Below are 13179 nucleotides of genomic sequence, written 5' to 3' on the forward strand. Positions count from 1 at the left end.
TTGATTTTGAGTAATGTTGTTCTTTTTTGTATTTGACCTTTTTTATTCTGGGGTGTAGACGCAAAACTCACTTTTTTTATTTAGTTTTGAGAATAAAAATAAAAATTTCAAAAACCTTCGATAACAGTTATTGTTTTGCAGTATTTTCATTTATAAAAGTTTTGAAGATTATGATGTAAAATTTATCACATTTATTTAAAAAAAATAAAAATCCAAAGTAGACCAGAAGATGTTAAAGGTAGCAGTATGCTACGGACTCTTTGGTATCTCGTCACGTGACATTCACGTGATAACAAGACACCATGCCACAGCTTTTCAACAGCCGACATTTTAAAGAGAAGTGCAAACTCTAATACCACACGGTTTTGTGCTACTGTGAAAAGCACATGCCGGCCTTCTCTTTATTTTAAAGGTACAAATAAGAAGATATTTTTATCATTTGTCACGGTGATGGTGTGCATATGTGTCTATAAATAAAACCCTAAATATAACTGGTAAGCAAATCAGTAACGGTATGTACTGGTAATATATTTCAAGTTTTTTCCCTTCCAATTTTGCTGTTTACTGAGATATTAAATCACAGGGAAAAGGGCGAATAATTAATTTTATTCTCGCGATTTTCTGGACTTCTAATATTATTCTATGTTATTATTTAACTATTGTCCCTCTCAGTTTTTTCCCCTATTTCCCACCGTTATCACTGCCTTGTCAGAGGTTACCAATTTTGTATTAATTAGTAGATTGCTAATCCTAGAACAAAAAAACAACTCACGGGCTATTTCCCAAATTAACACATTGCACAGTGAGTGTAAACATCTACTGATCCGACTAATATCCGTGTACGGATCAGTAGATGTTTACCGACAACGCTAGTGTATTGTGGTGAGGTCATGGTATTTAATAACGGAAGCATATCGCACTTACAATGCAACCATTTCGTTCATATAGTCATAGATCCTACCCTGATTATAATTCGCAAACTCGAAGCAAAGACATCAATCTTCGACTTGCTGAATTTGTTACTTTCGTCTTTTAATAGTTAACACACACAAAGTAGACAATCTCTTTATCATTTCTATGAATAATATATTATAACCATTCCTGTAATTCTCTGTATCGGAAATGGAATATTACTGCATAGATGCATCATTAAAATAACGAATTCCATTTCCTAGTCCGGCGATGTACACCATAAAAGGAACGTGTAAACAGTTTATACGTCCTTGACTCCTTGACCATAATCTCCGCCCAGGGTTCCACACATTTCACATTAATATAACCCCCTACTATAGGCGCTCGTGTCAATAAGTTAAAATGCATAAGTTAAAATGTTATCGCAGGTACTGAGAATTGCGTTCAGTCTGGATTGCACTCAAGACCAAATATCATAACAAGTCTACGAAGACACAGTCTAACACATTAATAGAAATATAAATTTATGCTGACATTTTTATAATTAAACATTATTCTTAGACGATTCAAATTGTTCAATTCTATAAATTATGTTTTTTTTAATAAGAAATCGTATTGAATATGTCGTGTTCAATTAGTATATCCTTATGTCCTTGTCTGGGGCATTTGGAGCTAAGTACTATACAGTTAGCAGATGGAAATGTTGTCAGCTATATCAAACATGTTATTATGTTTATGAATATACAATTGTGTCAACCATATGTCGTAAATTAAAATAAAAGCATCATGCATATATTGAAACCTAAGTGAAAAGAACAATAATTTACTGACATAATGCAGCTGTTTCATGGGTTGACATATTTGCATGTGTTCAACAACGTAGTGTCTTTTACAATTTGCAAAAAAGTGTAATCAGATGTCATGTTTATTGCAAAGAGATTTACATGACAATATTCATTAGAATACACAATTGATTTAAATATTGCAGAATACGTAATGATTATTCTTGTCCGCAATAGTTCCCATCAATCGCCATTTTCAACATTGTAGATACAGTGAGGACATATTGTCGAATATCCAAATGTTCAATCATACTCGTCTATGTAGTAACATTGTCAGAACTTGTACTAATCGGATATCTCTTCAAGGTATTATTATTGTTTTTCATTTGTTTAAGCTAGCTTACGAAGAAAAGTTTATGATTTGATGCCATCTGTCTGTCTGTCTGTCTGTCTGCCTGTCTGTCTGTCTGTCTGTCTGTCTGTCTGTCTGTCTGTCTGTCTGTCTGTCTGTCTGTGTGTCTGTCTGTGTGTCTGTCTGTGCGTCTGTGTGTCTGTGTGTATGTATGTATGTATGTATGTATGTATGTATGTATGTATGTATGTATGTATGTATGTATGTATGTATGTATGTGTGTGTGTGTGTATGTATGTATGTATGTATGTATGTATGTATGTATGTATGTATGTATGTATGTATGTATGTCTGTCTGTCAGTGTGTCTGTGTGTCTGTGTATGTATGTATGTATGGATGTATGTATGTATGTATGTATGTATGTATGTATGTATGTATGTATGTATGTATGTATGTATGTATGTGTATGTATGTATGTATGTATGTATGTATGTATGTATGTATGTGTGTGTGTATGAATGTATGTATGTATGTATGTATGTATGTATGTATGTATGTATGTATGTATGTATGTATGTATGTATGTATGTATACCTTTTTTGTCTGGATGAACATAAAATCTTGAATGCTGCTATAGCCCTTTTAATGAAGAAAAATGTGAGGGTTGCAAATTTATAACATTGGAGACTTTTATGGGAACAATTCTATTATGGGGGTATTGCTATGAAGTTGTGATCAACGTTAACTGCTTTGTAGCACAAAATCATTGTGAAAAAAATAATTTGTGACTCAAATGACAGGCTTATTAAGAAACAATACGTAAACAGGAAATAGAGAATCATGGTATGCAGGCATTGACAGAGAGATGGTCATTCAATGTGTGCGTTCTATAGTTTTATTTCAACTCTATCAACCGTTCTAAAGCGTCAATATATTATGTTTGGATCAAGTCAGCTTTGCAATTGTTGAAAACATAAATCGACTATGTCTAGAAATTGCTGTCACGAAACTCGAGATACGATGCTTAACTTACAAACAAAATACAATGTCCTGAAACAACAAAATTGAAACCATGCTTCATACAGCTGTCTGTATTAGCGGTATTTGTCCATCCTACACTTAACGGAATATATCCTAATAGGAAACAAGAATGGTACATGCAATAACATCATTCACCAGCACAACTACTGAGAGAGTCATATACATATGATACAAACATCCACATGTCATTTCATGCGCAGTCTCTTATTCCACATCCTAGCCATACGACAAGAACTCACATAAAACGTTCATCTAAAATGAAGCCATAAACATACTATGACCCGGCACCATAGTGTAAAGGAAAAGAATTGTACCTGAATATACATATGTCGACGGATGGAAAATTTTAATAAAACTTTTATTTTTTTTAAAACTTTTTATATAATATTAGACTTGGTTTGGCACGAAATGAATATAAACAAACACTGTGCTAATGTGTGCTTGACTGTTTGAAAAAAAAATGACGGGTTGTGACTCCACCCTTCCACCCTCCTCCAAGTCGGTGCTCATTTATGCATGCAACCTGAAACGCCGATTTAGATCACGTGACGACAAGTTGCTATTACAGCGAGACCACCATTACCTTTTATGATTCACCTTTCATGTTAATGCTGCACTATATTTTGTTATTATACCGGGAATAAAAACAAATGGTTGCTTGTTTTAAGTTATAAAAGCAAAAAATCTTTCAACAGGTCAGTCTCCATCTCTTCCCATAAGGCCCAAGGTACGAATCAAAATAATTAATAATGTAGTAGAGTTATGGTATAGTATACATTAATCATAATAGCATATCTCTATGTCTATCGATAGCATCTATATCTTCTCCTGATATACATCGTTATATGCATTAGTAATGTGTTCCTCTATACGAACCAATTAGTAAGTTCCCTCAATACATACGCCAACGCCGACATTAAATATTTACATGTTACCTTACAGTACTTCAGCAATTTAAGAAATACAGCTTGGACAAAAGTAGATGTAGCATAGTAAATTGGTGCTCCTTATATATGAGTAAGAGTTTTCAAGCTTTGAAACATTGTGTGTTGGAGCATAACATCTTGTACCTAATCAGCTGGAAATACTCCCTATGTATTACACAATTTATACACCATTTCCCTGATAATAAGCGGACACTATGAACAAAAATATATCGGATGTGACTCTATCAATACCAGGAGCTTTGCCCAATTTAATCTTATTCCTCACTGATGGCAATCAGAACATCCAAAACATTTTGGCCAGTAGCTAAGTTATCTCCCTCGTTCTATACACTATCTACAAAACGTTTTATTTCATCATATAATTCACCATAATCGTCACTGCACATACCTGGTGTAGTCAACAAGTAATTGAACCAATCATCGTCAGAAATATTACTAGAAATGGGGAGGGGTGATTTTCCCTTGACCAAAGAACAAAAAACGTTTTGAATTTGTTTGCTCCACTGCTGCAACCAACATTTCTAAATTACATGAACTTTAAATTTAGGCTTTTTTTTTCCTTTCTATTAATCAGCTCCTTATGGTCTCATTTACATTTCTGCAGTTCGTCTAAATTATACAATGATTCATTATTTTTAAATGTTACGATTATTTTTAAAGATTACACTTCAATACAATGCGCTTAATACACTTACTATTTTACCATGGTGAGTTTTGCAGACACTCTCTCTGAATCTCCACAGTCACTTGGCTTACATTCAACTGTTCATGTCATACCATATTTTGTCCATTTCTCTGTCTGGGTCACAATCTAGGTTACGTAATTCTCTCTCAACATCACCAATTTCAAAAAGTTCATCTCCTACTAAAGTTCGATGCGAATAGTTTAGTTTGCAGTGTTCGCCTTATCTATCGAGAAGCACACACATCAATTAAGCACGAACTTAACGCCCACAATAGCTTTTACCTGTCCCACTTGGTGAATAGTTGTATGTACCTCCATAATTCGATTGCATACAAACTCGAATTTAATTTCCAATGTTGTATTTCCAGTGGTTAAAGTTTCGCTTTAGAAATGTAATTCTACGATAAAGTTATTTCAAACTCACGTGGAATTTGAAAAGAAACTCAACTTGATATACAGGTTATTCTTCTCTATAAACTCCCTTTAGCGATTAATTATATATATATATATATATATATATATATATATATATATATATATAACTCGGTGAGTATCAATCTCTCTCTCTCTCTCTCTCTCTCTCTCTCTCTCTCTCTCTCTCTATATATATATATATATATATATATATATATATATATATATATATATATATATATATATCAAAATGGCATATGTTAATTTCTCTTAATATCAAACAGATATCTTACATGACACAAAGTAGGTAAGATATCTAAAGAATCTGTCAACGAAGCCCACCTATCAGATATGTAGATCGATTGATTGATGCCTGCAATCACACACATCTATCTAGGCTGTCACAAAGACTGACTATCTATCCAAATGACAAAATGTAATTAAACCGTCAGTTTTAGCCGTCATATGCATGTCATTACACTGTGTTTAATATTCTAGCAAAATATCAAAAAGATAACGTGGTGTTCACCGCAGCAACTCACCTTTCAGATTGTCAATATCTATTTACATCCAGTGAGATTCCTGACAACAGACGATACATACAAGCTGCAATAACTCACAATGGTTATATGATAGAGTGTACTGCATGCAGACTGTGTTTCTTCTCATTCTTTGAAATTGAAATGTACTGGTGATATATTTTCCACACACACCCATTAAAGAATCCAAACTTAAAAACGCCGACATTGCCATTTTGTTGACACATCTTCATATTTTATGTTGAAAGATATAATCAAATACATTTTCCCTCTGTAATGCAACTATTTTTAATCTTCATCTCATACATGTAGTGTACTTTGATAAAACAATCCCCCTGTGGAACACACAAATGTGCGCTGCATGTGAACTCGCAGAGAGTAGACAAGAAATGTACTTGTCGATAGAAGATGTTTAGACTCTAACTTGGTTTCTTAATACTTTGAACAATTTGTAGCCCTGGTAGACTTTGTTCATTGACTAGTGGAAGATATTTGACAGATTTGTTGGTATAAATATCACGTTGATTACAAGTTTTTTCCTTACGCAATTTGCATGTCGAGCTGAATAGAATGAGTTCTGCTTCCCCTAGATGGAGAGACAGCTTATTGTTAAATCTATCAACCGTTTGTTGCATGAATCAATGTCGTTGCTTATAACACTGAGGTTTTTTATGATTTACATCCTTATCTGACACTAGTAAATCACTGTCATAGAGTTTGCATTTGATTGAAATTTCCATAGAATTGATATAGCACATACAGAAATAGCAGTGGCTCCAGAATACTGCCTTTGGGAACACCACTGCACCGACAGTGAATACCCGTCGAATCTGAATTCGTACGAAACCACTGAAAAACATCTCTGTATGTTATAATATATAGCTTGAACGTTATGTTCTCATATAAAATATGTATTTGATGCAGAATTACTATTTCAAAATCATATGCATCCAACAGCTGGTAACGAGAAACTGTCATTTCTTCTTTAACTTTCATTATCATGTGATTTATTCTAAGCCTCCAACTGGCACAGCCTGGGAGAAGGCTTTAGGAATGGCCCATGTCCATCCATCCGTACGTGTGTTTGTGGCTCACTCAGCTTGCAAGTCGGACCTTTGTCCCAAAACCCATATCCGGGCCATAAAGTTTTTATCATATATACCCTATGTAGTATCACTAGCATAGAGCACTATCGAGTTAATGCACGGTCCCTGACTGCCAATAATCATCTTAATTTAAAAGGTAATTTTATCAAATTACCGGCAATGTTATCGTCAATACAACAGCATAGATATATGAGACAGGATTGTAATTCAACTTATATCATGGTATACAACGTTTTAGGGTATGCATGAATAGCATGTGATCGTAAAAGCGCTGAAACGAAATATAACATCACAAGTAAAAACGTGTGCCTACTTCAATTCAACGTGCTGCCTTGATGTACTCGTACGTGTAACAATAGTATCGGTAGCGCTAGCTTTGAAAATCCATTTTACGAGTTTGCTATAATTTCGACTTTGCTTGTGATTTATGCATGCTTTGTTTATTGGACGAAACTGGGAGATAAATAACGTAATTACTATACATTACATTAATATGGCTATCCTTTCTTCAAATTTTATTATACATTGTATGTCGTAAATAACAGTCACAGATAGACCATTAGTTGAATATCTATTATTTCGTCTCTCTTTTTTTTTATAAATATATGTCTAATTCACATTTTAATTGAGCTACTAGAAAAATCGTTTTAATCCTGTCTATTATCGATTGGCTGACGAGTAAACTAGTCATTGTCATATTGTGATCTGTTGAGTGAAATATTAAATTCATTGTTCTACGACAGAATAGATCGATGAGAGTATATGGTCTTAGTGTTCAATAAGTCAGAATTTCGCTGACGATATCATTTTCATTATTACTAGTATAACTGATGAGTTCATCGTTTACTTATATCCAATCGCATTAGCAGATATATGACGTCATGGTTTAAAAATAGAAATGTAAACACTTTCTTAAAGCAAGGGTTGGGATAGTAAAGGCCAGGGATACCATCTCGTTCGGAGAGGTACCTGGCGAACCATAAATCTATGTCTGGTGAGCTATTATATTCCTGTATGCTCGTTTTATTCGGTACGACTGTAACTTGATGTAGTGTGTAGTTAACTGAACATGCGCTACAATGTGTTTCGTAGTTCAAAAAGGGGACATAAACTATAGGCTTACTGTGTCTAACACGTGACCAGTCATACATCTGTTATCTGTTGTGTTGTATTATATATATATATATATATATTGTCCAAAGTTTGTTAAGGCCGTACCAAGTTGACCTTTGAAGTATGGAAAGTCCAGACATGAAATATCTCCCCGGGTACTATAGTCAAGAAGTTTATTATATCATATCTCCATGTGACGAGTGTAGTTTACAAATATCATATGCGCCGTCGACTGTACAATAATGTACATGGGGTCCCCACCTAATAATGCGTATAATTACAACCGTTATCGTTGTTTCAAGCATAACCACACACCAACCGTATTTCAGTATTCGCGCGCAGTAGTTGCCATACAAAAGATTACAGCACATGTCATATCAAACGGTGACTTTTTAATAGAAACTAATGGGTCTTTTTTAATGTGTTTTGGTCTGTATTGTTAATGTATTTATATTTCTTTTAATTTCTACACATATTGTTTTAGATTATGTTATTCATAACAACACTGTATGTACATTTTATCGTTTTTAATAATCTTTTGTAGCAGATAACTCAATTACCCTCAAAGGGACTCAATAATGTTTTATCTTATCTTATCTTATCTCATCTTATCTATCATTTATTATTTCATTATTGAAGACATGGTCCCAACCATGTACCATGGCTGTGTAAAAATGTCCCTGTAACGGGGCTGTGAGGCACACAGCTGGTACATACATTTGTACCTGTGCTCTTCTTCCTAGTGCTAGGATGTACAAAGTTCCCTGTGTACACACACACACACACACACACACACACACACACACACACACACACACACACACACACACACACACACACACACACATACATACATACATACATACATACATACATACATACATACATACATACATACATACATACACACACATACATACATACATACATACATACATACATACATACATACACACACACACACACACACACACACACACAAACACACACACATATATAATTCTTTCATTTTGTATCATAATGCCTGATATAAACAAACAATAAATCAGGACAGTACATTAGATTACAGGAAAGGAGACTCAATTAAGAAAATTATCCAACCATAATTAGTTATACTAATCATTAGATTCATTTAGACTAAAATTACTAAGAAGATTATATCCATACAACTGTCAAATATTCAGTCATTACTATAAACATGAAAATGTTACATTGTGGAGACATTAGCTGTGTTTAGGTGTCTTTGACAGCACTACTTGAATAATATGCTGAATTGACATAGAGATTGAAGATATCATTTGGAAATGAAAACTGAAACCCTTGATAAATGCAACATTTGACCCATTTCAAACCTGTCCCTTTTTATCCCTTTTACCATTATGCCGTCTAATGGTATATAAATGTAAGCTTGTTTGGATGTCTCCTGTTGTCGGGATGTTTGTACTAGATATCGAAAGTTTCAGTTTTCTGTAAATATTTACCATTCGATCGAGATACTGTAGCAACAAATAACTTGGTACTGTTCCATTGATCCATTGATTTGTACAAGTTAGGGTTAAAGAAAGGTCAATACCATCACTATTTCTATTGGTATTTTGTATTTATAATATGTTCTTCCATTTCTTTGTAACACGAAACTGATATTTTCCATAACTGTCATAGTTAGCCTGGAGATTGTTATGGATATGTAGAAACAGAGGCAAGGGTTAGTGTACTCATTAAGTAACGATATCACTTGAGTACGTCCTTACTTTGATACATAGATGCACACATGCATGCATCCACCCATCAATCCATCCATCCATCCATCCATCCATCCATCCATCCATCCATCCATCCAGACAGACAGACAGACAGACAGACAGACAGACAGACAGACAGACAGACAGACAGACAGACAGACAGACAGGCATGCATGCCTGTATTGATTTTACTTTCAATTTTCTCTTTTAACCACATCGTCATGGTTACACAACTTGAAGCAGATGACGTGTGATCGCATTTGGCAGGCAGAGATTTGTATCATTCATACGATAATACACTAGGTACCTGAATATACATATATATATATATATATATATATATATATATATATATATATATATATATATATATATATATATATATATATATATATATATATATATATATATACAACTTTACACTGAGGTTCTATTGATCCATTGATTTGTACAAGTTGGGGTTAAAGAAAGGTCAATACCATCACTATTTCTATTGGTATTTTGTATTTATAATATGTTCTTCCATTTCTTTGTAACACGATATATATATATATATATATATATATATATATATCAACTTTATTGCTACATGTCGGATAGTTATATGATATAGTTATTTCATATAGTCGCACTGTTTTAAGGTTTGAGCCATACTTGACACTCATTCAAAGATATATACATGAAATAGAATTTTAATACGTAAAATAACAGTTAGCTATTCCGGGATTGATGGGCTTGATCATTGCTAGATTCATGTAATTCAAGTTATATTTGACATTAATTCTATTCATGAAATGACACTAATTATAGTAAGTCTAGCAAGTATTGTAGATCACCTGCACACATGTACTATTGCACATTTTATATATACCATTAGGTACCTGACGTTATCAAAACCGCAATATACGTGATATTCATATTGTAAGTTGTATTCATTCTACACTCTCACGAGACACAATCCACACATTTTCCACTCTCAACACGTGTTCTGATGTCACCACAATGAAGCCAATTATAACTACATTTTTTTCCGATGTGAGTATTTTATCTTTGAGTGAAGGGTTACAGTCAGCTTTTGAATTATGCTCCTCTATAGGACCGTGGATATGTTATTTCACGACAGGTGGTATTTACAACGATTTCCATTGCCAGAAAGACGTGGTGACGATCATAATGCCATGGCATACGTTATATAATTCAAACTACTATGATTTTCAAACAAATTAGTCCCGAGGTGCATTCTTCCTTGTAGCTATGGTTACGCAGCTATTTGCCTTTCGGTAGGAAAAAAATGACGCTTTGCTTGTGCAAATGATTCCAAACCGTTTGTACAGTGTTAACATTTGATGAATATACCCAAGTGACTAATATACTTTCGAGATTCGAGATTCATTTAGGGGTGGGGTTCTAGTATAGTAAGATGTTAACATGTGTACGTGTTCAAATGTACCATGCCATTGTCCTGACTAACAAAAACATGGAAATGAGGACAAATCAAATGAAATGAGCCGGTATGATGTGTATAAAGTAATTCTAGAACAAAAATATAAGAAATAAACAGCCGCATGCTTACATATGCACTGGTGCATTAAATGCATTGGTGGTGGTGATTGTGGTGGTGATTATGGTGTTGGTGGTGGAGATAGTGGTGGTGGTGGTGATGATGATGGTGGTGGTGGTGGTGATGGTGGTGATGATGATGATGCGGGTGGTGGTGGTGGTGGTGGTGGTGATGATGATGGTGGTGGTGGTGGTGGTGGTGGTGGTGGTGGTGGTGGTGGTGATGATGCTGCTGGTGATGGTGGTGGTGGTGGTGGCGATGGTGGTAGTGGTGATGATGCTGGTGGTGGTGCTGGTGGTGGAGGTGGTGAGGGTGCTGGTGGTGATGGTGGTGATGCTGGCGGTGGTGATGGTGGTGGTGATGGTGGTGTTGATGGTGATGGTGGTGATACTGGTGGTGGTGGTGGTGATGCTGCTGGTGGTGGTAGTGGTGGCGGTGGTGGTGGTGGTGGTGGTGGTAGTGGTTGCGAACAAATATACTTTTGTAAACAAGACATTCATGTGGAAAAGATGGATGGCATCTCAGACCTGTATAGAAAATATTGATCTGAGATGAAATGTAGCCTGTCTAAAATAGTTCTTCACTTATCTCTGTTACACAAAGTATTAGCCAGCTTGAAGACTAATAACTTCGACTAAAGGGATACAAATTAGACAGAATATGAGAATCAGTGTCCGACAATTTATATGAGTCAAATGCTTTCAAAACATACCGTTTTTTCGTGTTTCTCCTTAAATCGGGGAGGGGGGGGGTAATGTTGTTATTTCAAACGTTGAGGTAAAAGAGAGTTTCGACAAAATTCGTTTCCATTGTGTTGCAAAGATGTGTTTATGAATCACCCCACCCCCCCCCCCCCATGCAAAAATGCGATGACATTGCTGTTTTCATTAAAAGAAGTCGGGAATATGATTTAAAGTGGCCATATGGATGAGGATTGGGTATTTATAGTGGAATTTTAATTTATAAAACAATTTTATCATGGCTTCCTACTTGGAAAATCAATGTGAAACAACATATGCCAAGTCTTTGTATGTAACTCAATACTTTGCAAAAAGCTAAAACATACATAAAACGTTTGTTATTGTACGTACAGTAACAAAGATTTTACACGTTTATTAAGCTTTTGCAATTTATTGAGTTACAAACAAGGATTTGGCATATGTTCTTTCACATTGATTTTCCAAGTAGGAAGCCATGATAAAATTGTTTTATGAATTAAAATTCCAAAATAAATATCAAATCCTCATCGATATGGCCACTTTAATAGTATGCTTCTTGAGAAACGGCTTTAAAAGAGAGTATTAAAACGGATTTGTGGATCGCTTTGTGGAACAGTTATTTACCACATGTTATGTTTTTATTGAGCGTCGACTGCTGTCCTTTGTCGCACCGAGTCTTGCCAACTGAACAATTCAAGTCTGAGACAGGGCCGCCTCTTTACGTTATTTGTCGTTATGATCGAGCATTTATTGCAATTGAATGATGGTTAGTGTCGTTAGGAATCGGGGTTCATACATCTAGGGAGCACATCTATTTTACTACCGTCATATTTACGTCAACTAGCCGTATCATTCTAAAACGGTAACACTGCAATACACAGTGTCATCACTCATACTGGCGATACGGTACCGTACTTCATCTAAACAATATGTGATATGCATTCAAATAACAGTTATTGTGTCTCGATATTATATAAACAAAAAGATAGAATACCAAAGACAAATTGATCGTTAGAAAGTGGAGTTGTTTACACAAATATATCGATGTCAATATTTGTTCATTTCTCTTGTTGCATGGCAACATAACCCCTTATATAAACAACATATACTTGCTTGGGAATTTATGAGTATTCGCAAATGTATTGGAACGTTTTACAGTAAATGGATTGGGAGCTGAGACAGGCTGTGTTTAAGTAGCACTGTGTTTGGTTCAACATGATTGCACCGATGGAAACCATGCCCTAACCGTTCTGTGCAATCAACCT

This window comes from Glandiceps talaboti, chromosome 12 (genome assembly GCF_964340395.1).
Source record: "Glandiceps talaboti chromosome 12, keGlaTala1.1, whole genome shotgun sequence".
Taxonomy (NCBI): Eukaryota; Metazoa; Hemichordata; class Enteropneusta; family Spengelidae; genus Glandiceps; species Glandiceps talaboti.